Source organism: Pipra filicauda, unplaced genomic scaffold (assembly GCF_003945595.2).
Source record: "Pipra filicauda isolate LSUMZ 115617 unplaced genomic scaffold, ASM394559v2 scaffold195_size2193078_pilon, whole genome shotgun sequence".
Classification (NCBI taxonomy): Eukaryota; Metazoa; Chordata; class Aves; order Passeriformes; family Pipridae; genus Pipra; species Pipra filicauda.
Genome location: NW_024104304.1, coordinates 1,716,029 through 1,737,122, shown reverse-complemented (window position 1 = coordinate 1,737,122; position 21,094 = coordinate 1,716,029). Strand labels below are relative to the sequence as shown.

General features: G+C 38.6%; 1 protein-coding gene across 2 annotated transcripts in view; it reads left to right on the top strand.

Annotated features, from left to right (window-relative positions):
* KHDRBS2 (KH RNA binding domain containing, signal transduction associated 2) overlaps positions 1 to 21,094 on the top strand; it is a 366,426-nt gene that overhangs the window by 1,661 nt on the left and 343,671 nt on the right. Inside the window, exon 1 of one of the 2 annotated variants that reach the window (XM_039380437.1) lies at positions 7,180 to 7,197. The exons of the other annotated variant lie outside the window; for it this stretch is intronic. The gene's annotated coding sequence lies outside the window, so the exon portion shown is untranslated. Of the gene's footprint in view, positions 1 to 7,179; positions 7,198 to 21,094 lie in introns of those variants that run through there. 2 annotated transcript variants of the gene reach the window in all.

The window sequence follows — 21,094 nt, the reverse complement described above, 5'->3', positions numbered from 1 at the left end:
GCAGCCATGCTGCTTTTTACAGCTGTTTTTCTAATAATCATACGGTAAACAAAGTCCTTATTTCTTAGAGGAGTGTATTTTTTGCACCTTGCAGTTCGATCTTTTCCCAGAGGGGGGAAGTATCCACTGAGAGTGTGCATGTGTGCCTGGGAAAGGAGGAAAATGCAGGAAGGACAAAACCGAAAGCATGCCAAGTAAAGTACAAAAAGGAGAATAAAATAGGTGTTTCTAGGTGTCAAGTTCATGCGGAAATTGTATTTTGGGCAAATGTGTGATTGAATAAATTAATAGTTTTCTCATTCCTTCTTACCATAACTAGGACTATGTATATTTAATTGGATTTTTTTTAAAAGATGAAGGTGAGTTGCCTGAGAGAATGCTAATGTCAGATTCACGCCAGGTACCTGGCATTATCCTTCAAAACACCATCTGTCAAGCTTTCTAGAGATTTATTTTAGAGTCTAACATACGATGACTGTTTAAACACTCAGCAAGGTAAGAGTGTAACTACTTAAGGAAACAAGACTTAATGCACTGGTTGCTGCTGGGTGTAAATAGAAGAGAAATGTATAGAATAGGCAGAATTTTTATTTGGGTGCCAGAAGAACGTGGGATCGTGGTGCAAGGATGTCTGTAATAGTGGATTTCTAGGTTATATCCACGATGAAGCAGTGTTTCCACACTCTGGATTTCTGTTGTTTAGAACGTGATGTGTGCTATCAGCTACATCCACAACGATAGCAGCCAGGTGTTATTTTTATGGTGTCCTAAGCTTTTTTGATTGCCAGTGCATTTTGTATAAAATGCGTAAATGTAGATATGAAGATTTTTGCTTCAGAGTCCAGAGCCTCAAGCATTCACTCTGAAAGTGCTGTGTTGTTTCACGTCGGTTGCTAGAACCTGAGGTTGAGGAGAGACATGCTGCTGTGTGAAACTGCAGAAGGACACACAAATGATAAGCATTCCAGAAAAATGGTTTTGATTTGCCACAGTGGATTTACTTGTAAAGGTAAAAAACCCCCTCCCCGCCTTTTTTCCCCAATAATTTTTTGTTTGTTTGATTTTGTTTGTTTGATTTGGGCTTTTTTGTTTGTGTTTACTTAACCTATATTAAAACTCAGAAATTACTTATGATTTTAATATGTAGGTGTGTGTCCTGCAGGTTGACGTATGTCAGAGGAATACTTGAATTAGTAGCTATTTACCTCTCACCACTGAGGGATGAATAGAAGTCATCCTTAAGGACTGATTTATTTTAGTCCTTACCTGGGTGTGGTAAAACCCACCGAAAAGGGACATTTACTGTGGTAGAGAATTTGCATACTTAGCAAACAACACAAAGAAAGGTGAGGAAAAAGGTACTACTGCTGCTTAAATATAGAAAACGAAGGCATAAAACAATTTCTTGAAAAATCACTGAGGGAATCTGTGGTGGATTGTGACTGTGAACCCTGTCTCCAAATGACTAATTGAGTGCCTTAATTAGAAGATACTTTATTTCCCCCTGGGTCATTATCTGTTTCATATAGAAGTAGATCCTACATGATTATTGCACTATTAGAAAAGTTGGTTATAAGTCATCTATTAGAAGAACTTGTGAATTGTGAGGGGTTGGTGATATTTGCCTCAGACTGTATAAGTTTTTTCAAACTTTAGCAAAATGAACATACTTATTCTGATAATATAGTCCAGTCAGTAAGGACAACAGAAGACCTCTTTAGTTGAACTCTAAATAATAGACAAGCCTCCATTTGTTGGAAAGGGGTTTTCTCTATCAAGTGAACTATTTTGGATACCAAACGGTTATAAGACGTGGAAGAGTCCCAATGTCTCATGGAAAGTTTTAAATTATTTTATTGTAAATTGATTACCAGTAGTTATTTTCTTAGGTAAGATTGTACTGTTTCTATTCAGGAGTTATCCTGATGCTTGGTCAGATAGAAAATGTTAGAAGTGAAGAGCATGTTCTTGAGCAGTGCCTTTTGTACCCCACTTGTGCTTATACTGCAGCACACTCTAGAGAGTTCTCCTCCAGGGAGAAGTGCAGGTGCCTCTGTTCTGGTGCTGCTTCCTGCTTCTGTCTGTTACTTTTGCATGTATGTAAATATTTATTGTTTTGTGTAAGATGTCTGTGATTATGAATATAAAAATAAGTATGTGACTGTAGCTGTGAAGGTGTGGATGACATAGAAAGCTACAACGAACTGGAACTGTTCGGTAGTTCAAAATTTGGTTTATATCAGCATTATATTTAATAAGCTGAAGTGCCAGGTAATTGTCTGTATGCTTTTGTGTACAAGCAAATTATATACATATGTGTTTATATTTGTGTGGCTTTGGAATATCTTGTATTGTTAAAGCCAGCTAAGTGTTTTGTAATGTAAATGTAAAGGAAAAAGACCTGTTGGAAAGAGCTGACCAAAGTAAGAGCATCTCTCCCCATGGAAATATCAGCATTACTTGGGTAATGAGGTAGCTAATTTCTCTCTATAATGACAGTACAATTGACCTCAGAATTTCAGTTGGCATTCTGAAGGCATTGAAAATTGGGCCTTTAATTTTAATCTTGAATTAAGTCTCTAGATTATTCCACATGGCATAGAATGAGTTTGTTAAACCTCCAAGTTGTGTAAATTAGACTCATATAGCTCAGCATCATAAAGCTCCTTGTAGGACGGGACATAATTATTCGAAAGATTAGCCTTTGCACTCAGTGAGCATTAGTACAGTCTTTCATGCAAACCTGCAATAGTTGTTCTAGCTAGTATAAAACTGTTGATGCAAATTAATTTTGTCTTATATTCAGGATTTCAACTAATATATTTGCTTTGTGTGGGTTTTGGATTTCTTTGGACTATTGGAAACTCATTTGCTTTTCATATAGGAAGGCAGATTTAGTTCATGAGTGTGTGTTTCTGTTAAAAACTTGGGATAATAATAAGGTTGCTGTATGAAAATTATTCGTCTTGGAAATATAGTATATGGTAATCATATCCTTAACCCTAAATGTGAAAGGCTGTTGTTCAAGCCTATGACCTGCTAAAATCAGGCCTCTGATACTTTTTAATTTTTATCAAATTTTTCATTGAAAACTACTTGTGAAAATATGCTTACAAATTTATTAATTTACTTGTCTAAACAAGCCTTTGGATTAAAATAAGATTAATGCGAAATGTTTATATAAGTACAGACATTAATATTAATCTATGAACAGTCCCTTTTCTGCTTATTGTTTCTTTTTTCCCTGATGTTTACATCAGGTGAGACGAAATCTGTGTTCATAAAATAGTTGGTATTAATCATAGTTTGCTTTGCTGTCTCAAGAAATGCAGTGTAAATAACTGGTAGATTGACTCAGAAAACACTATAATATTCAGAATGTGTATTTTGGATATCTTGATTTCATTAGAAACTAGATTTATATATTGATCAGTTGGAGCCTTTTCAATAAAAAGTGCAAACTCTAGATGAATACAAGGTACTTATGATTTCTATAAAGTAGTGATGTGCTAGCAGTTCCAGACTTGGTTCAAAGCTCAGCACAGTTAATGGGAATATTTCTGTTGCCATTAGTGGGCTATCAGGCAGTCATTGTAATACAAATATGATCTATTGACTGATATAGCCAATAGACTTGTAATCATGAAAACTGATAGAATATACTGCAGGTGTTAGAACTGACTGCATTTTGCTTTTTGTATTTTTTTTAAAGATGATTTTTTTTTGTCATGATGTGACAACATATTATGTGTTCGTAGCTCGAGGAAGTGCTTTTGTCTCGCAGAATTAATGCAGATAAATCCCAAGTGATAAACTGGATTTAGGGAAAACAAAAATACTATAAAATATTAGAATGAGTGTATATATTGTGTTTATATTGTGTTTATATTGCCCCCAACTTTTTAGTCATAAAACGCAGGCTTGGTTAAGAGGAGAGAAATAACAAATGATAGATGTGATTTAAAAAAATAAAAATAATAAAACTGCCTTTCAGACATCTGAAGTAGCTTAGGACCATTTGATCTGTGATCTTAGAAAACATGTACTTTGAAAAACAGTAAATTGTTTTTCAAAGAGATAGCAATATAAGTGCAGTAAGTGAAGGTTAGATTCTGATACCCTTGTCTAAAAAAAAAAGGTGCTTCGTTCTTTAAATAGTGCTTGAATCAATGGAGCTGGTTAAGGTGCAATTCAGTGCAAATAGCAGAATTTAGTACCAACTCTTTAAGGGAAGGTCAAAGACATTTACTGAGGCTTATCTGGATGGCCAGAGGCTCATCAACAAAGTGTGCTGTTTTCTGGCAACATGAATGTTTTCCTTGGAAGGAGAAGAAAATTTTTGGTTTGTCTTGGGAATTCTTTCAGTAAATTTATGTCATATAAAGTCTCCTTGGTGTATTCATTCAGGGAGCACCTGCTGTAACTGTCCATCTCTCTTCCTTCGTGCTTCTAAGTGAATTTGCAGTCAGTACCAGGAAAAGGCAGAATACCTGGACAACTGAGTAGAAAATTCCAGACAACTGTTAACTTCCCAAGCACTGATCACCTCTGTAATGTGTAGAATAGAGTGGCCATTCCTAGCCAGGAGGTGGCATGATTGGGCTCCACATGCCAAAATAGAGCTTTATATCCAGACACCTTCTGGGAAAGGGCTTGTCTGGCCCAACAGATATATCGAATTCGTGTTCATTGGATGCATACTTTTCTCCTGTAGGCAGTATGCAGACAGTATATACTGACAGGCAGATTTGCTGGAGCATGCTGGGCTATTTAGTAGTCTTTAAAATCTGATAGGATCAGTAGCGACCAGTGCATGAGTCTCTTAATAAAGGCTGAACATCTGCCTAACCCACCAAAGTAGTCTCGTGAGAGTGGAACAGTTCCTCCATGACATGTGAGGATGTGGGTTTCAAGCTCAAAGTGCAAGATGTGTTGGGTCTTATTTTAGAAGGCATAAATGTAGCTGCTGTTTGGTAGTTCCTCTCACAAGTTTTATTAAAATAGGAATACATCACGCCTCTCTGTGCCTTGCAGCTGTACCGTAGGTTAAACATTCTGCTTATATGAAGCAGTTGTTTTTTTGATCGGCAGGGTTGCTGCAGTTATGTGGCACTTCAGGGTAAGAGTGCCTTTTCAAAAACAAGCAGTTTTTAGCTGTTTCAGTTTAAATCTCTTCTCTCCAACAGAGTGCTGAATGTGAAGGAAAAGTCAGTGTCCTCACAAGCTGATCTCAGAATATATATTGTTCTTTAAAATATTTTAAGAATAAGAAATAGGAAAAGTGTTTTCATCAAGAATTTGAGGTGTAAAGAAAGCAAACATGCTAGAAAAAAGCAAAAGCTGTTTTGCAGATGGTTCCTGTTAAGCAGGGTGAAGATATGCATTCATCTTTTGTTCACCTTGCATTTTTTGGTCCTTGGATGGGCATCAGTGTGCTATATCAGAATAAGCAAGGAAGCAGACAATTTTTAAAACGAAGTGTGTAAAGTACGGAACTTTACTGATGCTGCAGTTTAGTCTTTGGCTGTATAAACAAATAAGGACTGTGCAGTCTGACCAGAGAAATGAAAAACCTTAATACTTGTGTAAAGATCTGAGGTGCGTAGAATATGGAGTTTTGACTTGTTTCTTTCCTGTACTCTATACCTGCAATGAATACATTCTAAAACTCCCATCTGTAAGATGTAGACTAATGTTGAATTTCATTCTAATCTTTGAGATCTCTAAGTGAAAAGAGCTTCATAAGAAATGCATATTATTATTATTACTTTTAATATGAAATTATTATTTTTAAATTTGCAGGCAAAAATAATCCTGGTTATTACAGTCCTCTGTAAATCCTGTCACATTTTAATTAGAATCCTGCTGGAAATGAGTACAGCTATTTCCTTATCGTAAAAAGGGTCAGAACTAATAAAAACTATGAAGAAGAATTATCTAAGACTTTCAGCAGATTAAAAACCTCCAAACCCCTCCTGCAATGTTATGCCTGTTTCTGATTTCACAACTTTTGTTGTTGGAAGGGAATTTTTAGTTTAAATACTGAAAAAAATATCAAGTGAAACTTATAATTATACTAATATGGTAGTATTGAAGATCATCCACATTTAATTAAGATGATACAAAGTTTTGATGGTCATAAATAGCCACATAAATGGTTACATATATCATATGTGATATAACCAAAGACATCTTAAAAACTTCAAATGCTCCACTTGCACTGGGCATGCCTGTTTATTGTTCTTGGGTTAGCATGATGCAAAGACTGAAAGGGACAGGGCAGGTCACTGCTGTTTTAGAATTTCTCTGCACCTGCTGAAGTGTTCATCAAATACTGTAACGTCTAATTCTTATTGTAGGGGTTACACTGAAAGATGGAAACTTCAAAATCTTTTGATTCATGAAGTACTTTGAATTCTGGCAATTGATGTGAGTTGGAAAAAGTAATACTTCGTGCTAGTCTGTAAAAGTTTTATTAAAATCTGCATTCCTCCTTTTAACTCTCTTTTGAATTTGCAAAAGAAATTCTACTTGTTTTATAGTAGAAGCAGCTTAGATGTGCTAGCTGGTGAAGATAGGTTTGTCTTCAGCAAAAGCAAAAGTAGGGATAAAGGCCCCTGGCTCATAAACAGTCAACTTCCAAAGAGCAGCACTGCAAATTGAGGAAAAATGGTTTTCCTAAGACGTGTGAGCACTGGAAAAAGAAAACAAATCCCCATTTGGCATATTCCCCAAGTTTAATGTTCCCTAGGATTCAAATGTGTGTTTCAAAGCTCTCTTTCCAATGCTTGAAGTTAGAGAACTTGCCATGAAATCAGGGACTTGGTGTGTATGTGTTAAAATAGCTTTTCAGTATTGAAAAATTGAGTTAACTTATCTCTTAAGTGTAAATTTTATTCTTCGTATTTCTGGTAATGTAGGCTCATATTGCTGATTTTTCTAAGCAAACTTGTTTCTTGTATTTTGTCTTTTTTGAGATTCCGAAAAGAACTTTTTGGTGTTGTCTGGGTGAGCTCTAGCTGGGAAAAGAGTGAAACTTTGTTCTTCCTAAATACTTAGGACTATGCTGATTTGCTGCAGCTATGAAGCTGGCTCCCTGACTCTGCTGTTTCCAGCTAAAACTGATTTTTCTCCAGTTCTGCTGAAAGCACCAAACTTAAGTGACTTGCTGTGTCTTCTTCTATTGATGTTTGCAAGGTAAGTGAAAATCTGATAAAATGCAGAATTCCAAGAGACGTTTCTCCTCTCTGTCTTTCCATTCAGTAGGAAAATGGCAAGTTAATTTTGGTAAATGATTCTTATTATCTTGGTGTTTCCATAGGACTGTAGAGCTATCTAATAGATTAGCTTTCACACAGATATATATTTCAAATTATTTCACTAATACTTGTATGCAAAATAGTGGGATTTAGCCCATTGTTAAATCTGAAATAACACCCTCCTCATACTCATAGATCCAGGTAAATATATGACTTGTATCAGTTTATTGTTATGCTCAAAAGCCATTGGCAGGTAATCCACCACACTCAGTTCTTATATTGCATGGGCTCTTTTTCCTGATCCTACACACTCCTATTTAACAAGATCATTCTATCTTTGTAAATATACTATTGCAGAATGCCCTGTAATTTATTCTATTTGATTTGTTAGAGATCTTCCAGATGCTGTTGCTGCTGTTACTGTAGTGGTTGTTCTTTGCTTGCTTCAAATGTTTTAGTGTAAACACCAACAGATCAGGGTGTGCAAAAGCCCCTGTAAAGGATGGTTTACTCATCAGTGGGGATGAGTAAAGCAAAGGGATCCTAGGTCAGCAGGGAAAGTGGGAAAACGGGTGCTCATGTTACCTATTTCGTTACACTTCTTTTTCCAGAAGATTAAACTGCGAGGTAACCTGAATATACAGTAGTTTATGCTGAGTTGTGCATGACAAAAAGGTGTTCATACAGTACTAGCTTGTTAGAACACGCAAACCATCTATTCAGCATGAAAATACACTTGCTGCTCCAAAGTATATGAATAATCTGAAATAATATGTCAGATGCAGGGGAGAAGGGAGGACTAAGTTTTTTGCTTGAAATATTTTGATGCAATGCTTTTTTGTAATAAGGAATGTTTGTACTGTCAGCTATCCAAGTGCTTCTTGTGGTGGAAGTAGAAGGAGATGTCTTCATCAGAAAGTGGAAATGGAGCAGCTTTTGTTTAGACACAAGCAGGAACTTAATGTGATTCTGCATCCATCCAAACACTAAAATGTCCTAATTTGGAGATAAATAGAAAATAATTAGAAGCTAATACCAACTTTTGGCTGGAACTTCCTGGTTCTTGAGAATTCAACTTGTCCCTTTTCACAGCCTTTCAAGTTTTTTTGTTTGTTTTTTAAATAATGAAAAAGTAGGATGGAGAAATGCGAGAGTGGGGAAAAGGGAAAAGGGAGGAAAGGTGGAAAAAGGACAAAAAAATAATGGGAAGATTGTAAAGGAAGTAGAAAAGGGAGTAGTGGTACACAAAAGGGTATAGAGAAGAAGATGTGATAATTAAGTGAAGAAAATATCAATTTAACAGGTGAAAAAGATTCTGTTATTTTAGCTCTGAGAAACTGATGAAAGCACAAGATATTGAACATTTAATAAGGACTTCTGGAAGCTTTTAGATAAATTTTATTCAATTAGAATAGATAGATAAAAGTAGGGGCTAGTAAGCATTTGAAAATGCTGTTTGGTCATTTAAGAAAAATTAAAATAAAATTCAACTCTTTCTGAAAACCTTCTGTTAAGAATGAGATAATTTTGAAACTGTTGTATTTCATGTGTTCAGAGATGCGCTATACGTATCTGCCATACATATATATGTATTAAATTATGCAGTAACTAAACACAACAATCTGTTTTGCAGAGATTGTCCCAATTTTATACTAAACAGGATCTGAGATATTGCCTGCCCTTGAGATATTTGCAGTCCTTTTGGAATATTATGGTTATCCAGTTAACAGTTTAATTATGCTTTTTATTTTAAATGGTAGTATTATAAGATTGAACAGATTGACGTTTTAGAGTTTCCTTCTTTCTTTACATAATTGAGCCTGCAAACTTTGCAATGTACTAGTGGTAGGAGCTGTGAACTTAGGTTTTGATTTATATCAGGTAGAATTACTTCAGGATAGATTCACCAGTTTGACTTAACTGAAATATTTACTACATCTTGCATTCCGAGTCAGATTGTCATGTTTGGTCACTTTTCTTTCCTTATATAAATGCAATATCCTTGGGATAGTTTCCTGAATTAGTTTCTGGTAGTGTGAGTTTTCAGATTTTTGTTGAAATTGCTGACAGTTTCTTCATGATTTGTACCATTCCTTAACAGTGAATCAGAATCAAACTGCAGAACCTTTTTAAGATTATTTTTTCACTTTTTTTAAGTTGGGGTTACTGACTATTTGAGATCCATCTTAAGCCATACTTCCCTATATGTCACTTAAACAAAAGCACTGAACTATGGATTACTACAGAACATCTTATGTCAGAGACAGCAGATTAATAAGCTAATAAAATTGATATGCAGGACTGTATTATGCATCATATCTTCTCATTAGGTTGTTTTAGGAAAGAGAGAACAATCATCTAGAAAAAAACCCCAACCATAAAGTCTTACAGCTTAAGCTTGATTTTTGCTTAACTCTTTTTTTCCTCAAATTCTGAGGAATTGTAACTGCCAGATCTTTCCAGACTGATTTATGGTCACTTTTAGCTCAGATGACAACACTATCTAGTTTGATATTTGTCTCTCCTATTGAATTCTGTTTACATATAGTAACACTTTGTTTTCATTACACCCAAAATACAGAAGCTGTTGGCTCTTAAACTATTGCAGATGGGCTGCTTCAGTACTCTCCAATATGTCATGAGGCCATTTTGCTCATATTTATTCTAGAATACTTAGAAAATGGAAATTTCTCATTACTCTGTTTTTAGAGTTGCTTATTATGTACTTTGGACAGGAGTAGTCATCATTGGCTGCTTCAGATATCTGGATGAGGTGGGATTTTGTTACACTGTTCACTATCCCAAGGCACCTTGGTACCTTTCCATTTGTCTTGTAGGGCACACGGCTTAGTTACTGTCTCTTTCTTACAGTGATCTCTGTTCAATTTACTGTGTTAATTTTTCTGCAGAACATCCTGCATTTGTTTCTTGAGTCTTAAACCAGCTCTCCAACTCTGTCCAGGAATGTTCCAAATCCTTGGGGTTTTGTGTAGTTTATCTAAAGGGGAGTTCCATGACCTTTAACTTCCAAACTCCTCCAATATGAGGTTTGGCTTCTTTATAGAGCACCTTCTTGTAGCTACAATCTCAAGTTAGGATTTGTTCATGTACCAAATTCAAGCTGTTTCATTGATACTTAATATTAAGTCTTCAAACAGTTGTTTGTTTTTATTTTTTTTTCTTCTGAGTATCTTTCCCTAGATTTGAATTTCAGTTTCTCTCTTACCCTATGATGGCTAGTCCTCATACTTTTGAAAAAAGTGTTCTTCATCCTTAGGAAATGTTCACCTTGCTCTACATTGTCATTCTTCTTTTAAGCACAGTAGAAAAATATAACAGGAATTTAGAAATTAGAAGCTTCATGTTTTCTTTCCTTTGCTTGGCTTAAATGAAAACTATTAAAAATGTCAGGAGCTTCTGAAGATGGGTTTTGGGGGCTATTACCTCACTGACATTTTATGGCAAGAAACCTACTTCAAAATTGTTTGATATTCTTCTTGCACTATAGAAAGCACCGAGTTCTATCAGGGTCTAGGAGTGGTGTAATTAAGTATGACAGTATTTAAGAAGATAATAAATGTCAAATAAAAATAATGAGTTCAGATGTTGCTTAGCTCAGAACAGAAGGCACAGATAGGAAAATCTGAAGCTTTCTGGTAAAATTAATAGGGAAAAAATTAACCTTTTCTAAAATATGCCTCTAAAATTCCTGAGGAGGAAAGTCAGTGAAAACCTGGTTGAGTGTCTGTTGTGTCGAATTTGTCAGATGTCACTCCAGTGCAGTAAGGAAGAAGGTTACTACTGGACATTTTAGGTGCATATGTGGGGTTTGTGCATGAAGAAAGACTGTGCCAAAAACTAAGTCCAGACTCCAGAGTTAAATGGCTGATACATGCTAAATTTCTGTACCAAGTTAACTCTTTTCTTAGCCAGCAGCATTGGTGGGGGGGAGGGAGGAATTCTGTTCAGGCTGCCCATATGCTGGGAATAAATTTTACAGTACTAAATTTTTAAAGCAAAAAGGTAATGTAGAGTAAAATGCTAAATTTCAGTCACATCATTAAAAGTGATTTCCTGGTATGCTAAAACTAGTTTTCTGTTTGAATTTGAATATTTTAACTGTTTTATGTTTATCACATTGCTGTATTTAATAGAAGTGGTCTTTTTAAAAGTTGGTCTTTTTAAAATCGGAATGACAGTAGGTAAATCTAATCTGTACCTTTTAAGTGGCATATTTTACTTTGCTGGTCCACAATACAGTTTGTCAGGGAAAATAATTGAACTACACTTGAATGTTGTGGATTTTTGCTTTGAGAGTATTTTGTTACTTTTCTGAGCTCAAACATAAATGTTTCACAGAGGAATATGCCACTGAGTATTGGGATTTGGGTAGAAAATATATATGGTGTGAATGAGAGGAAATAAATGAGGTATTTTGGGCAAGTTTTTTCTGTTTGCTACTCGATTGAAAATGACATATTTTTTTTAATGAACTCTAAAAATACTCCTAATTCTATTGCACAGGTGTCTTCTGGGGTCTCTGCCAACAGGTAGAGACAAAGGACAGCAACATCTAAACTTTTCCCAAAGCTTAACAAATATAGTATTAGTAGTGTTATTGTGTCCCTACATTGGAAAATTAAATATTTTTTCTATTATGATTTATCACTTACATATTTTTGCTAAGACAATACTGCTTAGTAAAAGCAAGTTCTCTTAACTCCAAAACTACTGAGAGTATCTGCATTATACTGCTTCTGCCTTCAGCTACAGTTTGTGCATCATGCTACTAGTGATATTAAAGTGATTTTAGATTTTGAAAACGCTGCTGATGCTTTTGAGAAAGTACGCAGGATCACTCTTGAGGAGAAAAGATAATGCAGAAAGAATCGTGCCTTGCAGAATATACCACCTAAGGAGTCTTTCTGCTGTGCCTTTTGCAGCTGGACATGTCTATCTTGTATTGGCCTTTTTAGCCACCAACGTGCTTGTAACAAATGTGGGTAGAGCCCTTCCCAAATCTTCGTTTGTAAAGCCTAGCCATGAATGAATGAGATTTTGAAAGACTAAAGACTTGTTTTTGAGCTGATCACTTGCCAAGACATGAAGTTTTGGTTACTTTTTTTAACACTAGCTTTGTTCATTAATTCATTATTGGAGGATGTAACTTAAACCATTACAAATTTCAGTGTTACCCTGTGTTTGTCCTGGAAGCTTTCAGTCCAGGCAGCAGTTCACTATCCATTTCTTTCCACTGACAAAGTGAGTGAATTAAGGTAAAACTGTCTCATAACCATGAAGCATCTCTGTTGCCTACAGTATTCCATCAGGTGCTTTTTCATGTGGCTGACAAAAGACCCTCATTTGAATGCTGAGTAGTGTAAAGGCCATTATAAACTCCTGACCTCTGAATTCTAAAACGTCCCCATCTCTCATGATTTAAATGTTTATAGCCTGAGGTGCAGAGACCAGGAAAGGATGTTTGGTCCAGAGGCAAGTCTCAGTACTGCCAAGATAATGATCTTACTGTGAGTAAGAGTTATTCTGAAAGAAAAATAGTACCGTTTTACAGCAACAATTTATTGGAGACCTTTAAAAAATAGTTTTCAGGTGCCAGCTAATCCCAGTTATCATAACATTATTGCTATCACTTTAAGAAAAATACCTGACAACTGCAGGGGGGAAAAAAGTCAAGTCTTTGATATCCATTTGGGTTCATTCCCAAAGGGATATCTTTCAGCTGTTTTGTACAACTTTACAAGCAAACCAGACTTTAGAAAACATAGGTATTGATGTTCAGTTCAGAGTTTAAAGTTAATGTTTAAGATTGTTCTTATGTACTTGAATTGAATTGTAACTCATGTTTAAGTCTATTGTTTCTGCGTGGAACTCTAGAAATAACCTTATGCTCTTAGTTAATTGAGTGAATATCAGATAGTGATGATGCAGCATGTGCCTTTTTGATAAAATTTGGGAAGACATGTTTGAGGAATAATTAGTGCTAGTGAACAAAAGTTTTCTTTAGAGGTTGAAATACATCTTCAGTTATTGGTACTGCTTCATTTGAAGTGGTTGAGTAACCCGTGTCCACTAACCATCTTTTCTGGGTGCTATCTGTCTAATGGTTCCTCACTGAATGGTCCTGTTGGGTACAAAAGTCCTCTAGTGATTTCTTCCCGGGAACTGGATGTATGGAAGCCTGTTACGTAAACTGTATAGTGGACAGAGGGGAAAAAGAGTCTTAGTATCTACTACTTACTGTGTATGTACATGTGGAGAATAAGTTACTCAGTCTTTTCCACCTTTTAGTGAGGATCTTGCCCCTGAAAGTTCTTAGTTAATATTTATGCATTTTTTATTGTTCTTTTTTGTAATTCTTGTGCTTTTCCTATATCCTGTGATGTTGTTGTCTCACTTGGATTACAAGCTCTTGGAGGCAGGTGTGAGGTGCTACGTGAATATGGTGTGGTAGTACATATGAATGTTTTTATCACTTGTTGTTTGTCAGGAAACTGGTCACTGCAAAACACAGTTGCCTGTAAATGCCACCAGCAGGCTTTGAATTCTATCCTGGAGATGTCTTGTACCCAAATGCTACTGTTCATATTCCCTGTTCATTCAAAGTTTCAGTTCAGTTGAGCTCTTCCCTGTAGACATATCCATGAACATGTTTTCCATTGCCATCTGTAATAGCTCTGTTTGCTTTGGTAACCTTTGGTCTTTTCCAATTTAGTATTGAAACCATAATTTCTATGTCTCTTCTTTCAGTTAATATATTTGGAAGTTGTTCTTGATTATCTCTACAAGTGTACCATCCAATAACCAGTGCATCCTGGTCCGGATAGGAAGGCCTTCCTGCTCTCACAACAGGATCTAGACTGTACTGTTCTTTGTATTGCAAAATAATCCAGTCATTCTTAATGTACCTCTTGCAACAATACTGTCATGTTTTTCTAGACATTTCTTTTTTTCTTAAATTACAAGCTGCTTCTACCCACTTCTGACTTCATTCATATCGTTTGTGCACCCACACATGGTATTTTGACATCAACAAATATCATACACATTGTTGTAAAACATGTATCTTAATCACTCTTTCATCATTCTTCTTGCTTATATTTTCAGAGATGAGGTAATAATTTTAGAACCTTAGAAAATTAAACAAAGGTACAGTAACAACCTGCATACTTAGCAAATGCACTTTTAAAACTAGCATCCTGGGTTTTTTTCCAGTTAAATAAACACTGATGTATTCAAGTTATTAATTTACAGGGTTGCAGCAAAGAAAACTGATAATGTATTAGCAGGACAGTAGGAAAAGAAGGGAGAATGCTGGGCTGGATATTATCGGTTTCTTTTTTAGGAAACAGAAATTTTAGAGCAGAGAAAACCAGAATGTTTCCAAGGCACCAGAGCTTAGCTGAATGAATGCTCTGAAGAGCAAGTAAGTCCATGTGAATTGAATTGTGTGAATAAACACTATTTAAAAAAAAAATCTACAAAACCTCAAACCCCTTGAGTGGTAGTCAAAGATGCAGAATGGCAGTAGGGGGGTCGATAGTAATCATTAAACAACTACTACAGGTTGGGATAATAGAGGAGACAACGTAAGAGAGATAGGAGACAAGCTAGAGAATTAAACTTGAAATAATTGAAGTGGAAGCTAGTGTAAGAGTACAAGCATGAAGGAAGTAAGACAGCGTATAGCTGAAATAAATTGCAGGAGAAAAAGAGAACAGGTGAGAAAGTTGAGGAATAGGAGGGGAGGGATCCTCATATGGCTCTTTACAGTCAAAAAAAGTCTACAAAAGATAGTAGCAGCAGCAAAGTCTAGGGACAAAAATAGGGTTTCAGTAAGGTCAAGAAGCGGGGGAGTTGTTAATGTGTAATTTAGTGTAATGTTGTGACAGTTTGCGCCACATTAGAAATCTAAAATCCAATTTTTTAGACTTCCCCCCACCCCTTCTCAACAATTTATCCTAACACTGGAGAGAAACTTTCAGGCCAGAGGCTTCTGTAGGGGAAGGGGGAAGTATATACATTTATTTACACAAATAAATACTATACAAACTAAAGGCAACTATATATATATATTACATTACTATCAGTCAGTCCTTTCAAGCCCCTCCTTTAACTTTAGTCAAGGAGCAGCCTTTAAGGCTGATATGTAACACAGTCTTTTGCTGTGGGAGTGTTCTGGGCTCCTTAACACTCCCTCCTCACCAAGTTCCAGCAGTTGTTTGTTGTAGCCTCTCCTCCTCATGAAGTCTGAGAAGATAGCTTTGAGTCCTTGCTCTTCTGCTGCTGGTGATTCCTCCCTCTCGGTGTCTCACCTCAGTTTGTAAGCTGCTGCAGTGTAGCTTATCAAGCGTCCACAACCTGGAATCTTCATTCCTCCACATCAATTCTCAACTGCCCCCGGTCAGCTTCGGCAGGCAACTCTCGAGCTCTTGGCTCGTCTCCAGTTTCGCCTGGGACTCCTCCCGAGCGCCAGGCCTACTTCCACGGCCCAGTCTCTTGGCTCAGCTTCAATTCTGAGCCCCTCCTCCACTTACAGTGGAGGAAAGAAAAAGCCCCCCTCTACAGCTTCACTGCAGAAAAGGAGGGGGAAGAGAGGGCTTGGCTGCAAAGCCTGCCTCTCTCCTCTTACCTCAGGTGCTGTGAATCTCTTCCTTCACAGCACGCACTCCAAATGCTGACTCTAATTCTAGCCAAAGGCTGAGTTGGGGGGTTGCAGGGCTCCCCTCTTCCCCCCAGAGGGGGAGAGAGGGAGCCCAGCCACCCCCTGGCCTTGTCCACCTACACACAGCAGACACCAACAGCAAAACAACCAAGACTGCCCTGCCAACCCTTTCCGGTGCTGTGATATATGATTTTGAGCAGAAGCGAACAACATGAGCGGTGACTGGCTCTCCAGGGAACACTGTCCTGGCACCCAATCACCTCTGAGCCCCCCCAGCCTCTCAGGGGGGGCTGATTTCAAACTGTGACAAATGTGATGGAAGCTGCAAGAGAAAAAATATTTGCATGAATGGCAAGAGAAGTTCTGAAATACATCTTACGATGCTAAGAAAATGCTAATAGTGATATGCAAGAGTGTGCCACGCAAGTGTACACCTGACATGACTTTTTGCTACTTGACAAAAGTCAGACCTACACTTTTCATGAAAGTTGTTATTCTGTTGCCATTAAATTCTCTCTATGATAAGTTAAATGATTTAGCTGAAGATCATTGAATATCCTGCATTGGAAGGGATCCACAAGGATCATAGAAGTCCTCCTGGCCCTGCACAGGACCATCCCCAAGAGTCACACCATGTGCCTGAGAGTATTGTCCAAACACATCTTGAACTCTGTCAGGCTTGGTGCTGTGACCGCTTCGCTGGGGAGCCTGTTCCAGTGCCCAACCACCTTCTGGGAGATGGTGTCATGTTGGTATATGTTACCTTGTTGGTTGTTACTCACACCTTAATATTCCAGCTTTCTGCAGAAGACAAGATTATTTTTTTTATTAGTGATTTTTTTCCAGTACTTTTATAACACCTATTCCTGGCACTTTTATCTTGCTACTGCTACTTGCTCTTTCAGTGGGAAAGGACAATTCAGGGAAGGTTTACGGAGGACCCAGGTGGGAATCTTTTAGCACGAGATGGCCTTGTGCATTTCTTTGTCGTTGATATGGTATGGCTGCTACACACCTTCATTTGAAGAAAGGCTTTGTCTGTCCCTGGAAATTTTTTGCTTTAACATTAGTTAATATATTTTTATTTTCCCAGACTCTGAAAACATGGTATTCTCTAACAGTTTAGTGTTGTTTACTAGAATGCTTGTCATTGATGCTCAAGCAAGGAGCATAATCATGGCCATGTTATTCTACCTTTAAACAAATGGTGCAGAGCATACACAGAAGGGTTGAAGCTGAGTGTATCTTCATGTAAAGACCATGTTTTTCACTTCCTTCTATTTATGTACCTGAAGAACCCTTACAGTTTTTTACATCTCTGTCCAATTTCAATTTGGGCTCAGCTTTTGCTTTTTGAACTGTCTCTGGCAATGCTCTTGTAGTTCTTAGCAGATATTCTGCTTTTCTGTCTCTGGTATGCTTCTCTTGGTTTTGAGCAGACTCAGAAGCTCAAAGTTGAGCCAAGGGGGTCTCTTGTTCTGCCTGCGTCCCTTACCTTTAAAGGGGATGAAGTGTTTTTGTGTTTCCAGGACAGTGTTCTCGAAAAGCTCCCAGCTAGCTTCTTTATCCTTCATGGAAGCTTCCCATGAAGTCCATGCCACAGTGGATACCACTGAGAAGGGTCTGGGTTACACACTCCCTTCAGCTACTTATGTACATTGCTGAGATCTTCTTCTGAGCTTTGTCTTCTCTAGGCTAAACAGTCTGTTTTCTCAGCCTGTCTGCATTTGTGAGATCCTCCACTCCCTTAATTACCCTTGTGACCTTCTGTAGAACTCCCCGGTACGTCTGTGTCTCTCCTTGGACTGGGTAGCCAAGAACAGGGCACAACACTCCATTTGTGGCCACACTAGTGGTGAGTGGAGGGGAAAGGTCTCCTCAACCTGCAGGCAGTCCTCCTCCTCGTGCAGCCCAGGAGGCTGCTGGCCTTCTTTGCAGCAAGGGCATGTTGCTGGCTCATGGTCAACTTGGTGTTTTCTAGAACTAGTAAATCTTGTTTTGCAAAGCTGCTTTCCAGGTGTTTGACCTCCAGCTTGTACTGCTGCATGGTGTTGTTCCAGGTGCAGGACTTGGCACTTACCTGTGTTGAACTGGGAGGTTCATGTTGATGCATTTCTCTGGGATGTTGAAGTCCCTCTGAAAGGCAGCACAGTGCTCTGGTCTATCAGTTGCTCCTCCCACTTATGTATAATTTGCAAACTTGATGAGAGAGCAATCTCTCATCATCCAGGTGATGTTAAGTGGCATTGGACCCAATATTTGAGTCTTGATTAAAGTGCCTTAATCTTGAATGTTACCCCTATATGGATTCCAAATGTGAGTATATTAAGTAAAAAGAATGTGGAGAACGCATGTTAATAATGTTAATAAGTGAGTGGACTCTTTTTCCTTGTTTATGATCTCTGTGTGTTTAATGGAATTAGGAAGGTTAGTCTGACAAGTAAAACAGTAGGAGTCTGTGTGTGCCTAATTTGACACAACCTGTTCCTTGTGAGTTGTTAATAATACATCTTTGTGTAATAGTTAAAATCCTGCTTTCACAGTAAACATTTAACTTCCTGTGGATTTTTTCCCCTGTATATTCTTCGTTTGATACAAGTATTTTCTGGATTTTTTTTAAAGTACTAATGCATTGGGTTTGTGTGGCAGGGTTTTGGTAGCAGAAAGCTGCTGCAGAGGTGACTCTCAGAAGCTGCCAAAAACTTCCTCCATGACTGGCAGAGCCAGTGCCTGCTGGCTCCAGAGGGACCTGCTGCTGGGCAAGGCCAAGCCCATCAGCAGTGGTGGAAGTGCCTCTGGGATAATGTATTTAAGAAGGAGGGGGGGGAAACTGTGCAAGTGCAGCAGGAGAGAGGAGTGAGAATGTGACAAGAACAACTCTGCAGACCCCAAGGTTAGTAGAAAGGGAGAGGGAGGAGGTGCTCTAGGCACTGGAGCAGAGATTCCCGTGCAGCCCATGGTAAAGCTTATGGTGAGATAGGCTGTGCTGCTGTAGCCCGTGGAGGTCCACAGAGAAGCAGAGATCAACCTGCAGCCTATGGGACCCCACAGTGGAGCAGGTGAATGCCCGAAGGAGTCTGTGATCCTGTGGGAGGCCCATACCAGACCAGGCTTCTTGCAGGACCTGTGGCCCTGGAGAGAGGACCACATTTTTGCTCAGGACTCGTGACTCCATAGGGGACCCACAGTGGAGCAGTCTGTTCCTGAAAGACTGCACCTTGTGGAAGGGACCCAAGATGGAGCACTTTGTAAGAACTGCAGCCCATGGGAAGGACCCATGTTATAGAAGTTCATGGAGGACTGTCTCCCATGGGAGAGGCCACATGCTGGAATGGGAGGAGAGCGTGAGAAGTTCTTCCCCTGAGGAAGAAGGAGCGGCAGAGACAACCTGTGATGAACTGACCCCAGGCCCTGGCCTCTCCAATGGGGGGGAGGATGGAGAGAATCAGGAATAAAGTGCTAAGAAAACTTCTCTGTCTCCAACCCTCCAGGACCCACTCTGGCAGTCACACTTGCACCACCTGAGCTGGGACCAAGGCCCCTTTGCAGCTACACCCCCACATTCACAGAGTCAGACCAGGTTTCCTTACTGGCTTAATTCCAGGTTTCCCATCACACAGTCTTAGATGTCTTGATCCTTCAAATAATTTAATCATGATGTGATAAAAAAGTAGCAACTCGAGCTGGTGCCTCCGAGAGGGACCCCGAACAAAGGAAACCCTGGACTTTTATACCCTCACATTCTAAGTGCGGGAGAGTCTGGAATCCTCGTTTCCTGCCATGTCTCTGAGTATTGCGTCCCCTGGCTGGGCCACAGGTGCCCTTTGTTGTGCAAAGGGTCAGCAGGTCACAGGCTCTTGCCTTGAGCTCCACCACCCAGAGCTCACCCTGCAGCTCAAACTGCAGCTGCTTGCTGAGCCACCTGCACTGAATATGTTCCTCCACAAAAAGTGAGACCGGGAGGAAGGGAGGGGTGGAGGAAAGGTGTTTTTAGATTTGGTTTTATTTCTTGTTATCCTGCTCTGATTTGATTGGTGATAAATTCAGTTCATTTCCCCAAGACAAGTCTTTTGCCCATGACGGCAACTGGTGAGTGATCCCTCCCTTCCCTTATCCCAACCCACGAGGCTTTTATTATGTTTCCTCTCCCCTGTCCAGCTGAAGAGGGGAGTGATAGAGCAACTTTGGTGGGCACCTAGTGCCCAGCCAGGGTCATCCCACCACAGCTCATCCATTTTAGTCCAGTAGACTGGATTCGGGTAGGAGCCACCTTTGGGATGTATTATTTTGTTAGCACTTGATTTCCCACATTGTAATTTCTTCTAATCTTCTTAGGTCACTTTGTCCGTTGTGTTACCATATTTTTTGTGGTTTGTTTTTTATACATTATCTATTCTTCCCTTGAAATGTAGCCTTCAAGTGACTTGCTTTTTGTTTAAGTAGAAAATAGTTTTCGTAAGTATGTTTATATCAGCTAAAGGCAGTCAGGTTAGCATGGTTGGTGTAGGGTATACTGCTTTCTCTTCACTTGGGAGCATGTTGTTACACTGATTTGCTGGTGGTGAATAAGCAGTAAGGAAAACACAAGTAGAACATTAACCCTTTGGAATAATAGGGTATAGAAGATTTACAGACAAAATTGCTTGAAGAATAGGCAGATTAAAATGGAATACTTTCTAATAAAAGTCTCTTATTGCAGTACTGTGAAGTCAGTTTTTTTGTCTGTCTTTCACCAGATTGTGCAGGAATGTTGGGCAACTGAGTTTTGGACTTTGTAAGCAGCACAAAAGCGAAGCGAGTGACATGAAATGACAAAAATTGTAATGCCATTCTGGGCCAACGTCTTGGGGATTAAATTCCAAGAGACCTGTGCACCACTGTGTACTCTCTAAAAAGGGTATTCATTACTTTTGCAGTGAATGTGGACTACTGCAAGTCTACAGAGCAAATAAAGTATTACTGCCTCTAACACATGCCATTTAGAGCTCTTGTACTAATATATGTGGATGGATGCAGAAAGGGAATGGTGTAAGCTTTACCAAGAACCAAAACACCGAGTGACTGCAGTTGTTTTTTCCTACTCAGGTAATGAACCACGTTGCAGAAGTGAGGACTGCCCCAGTTTGTTGAGTACACATGGATGGATGCTTGC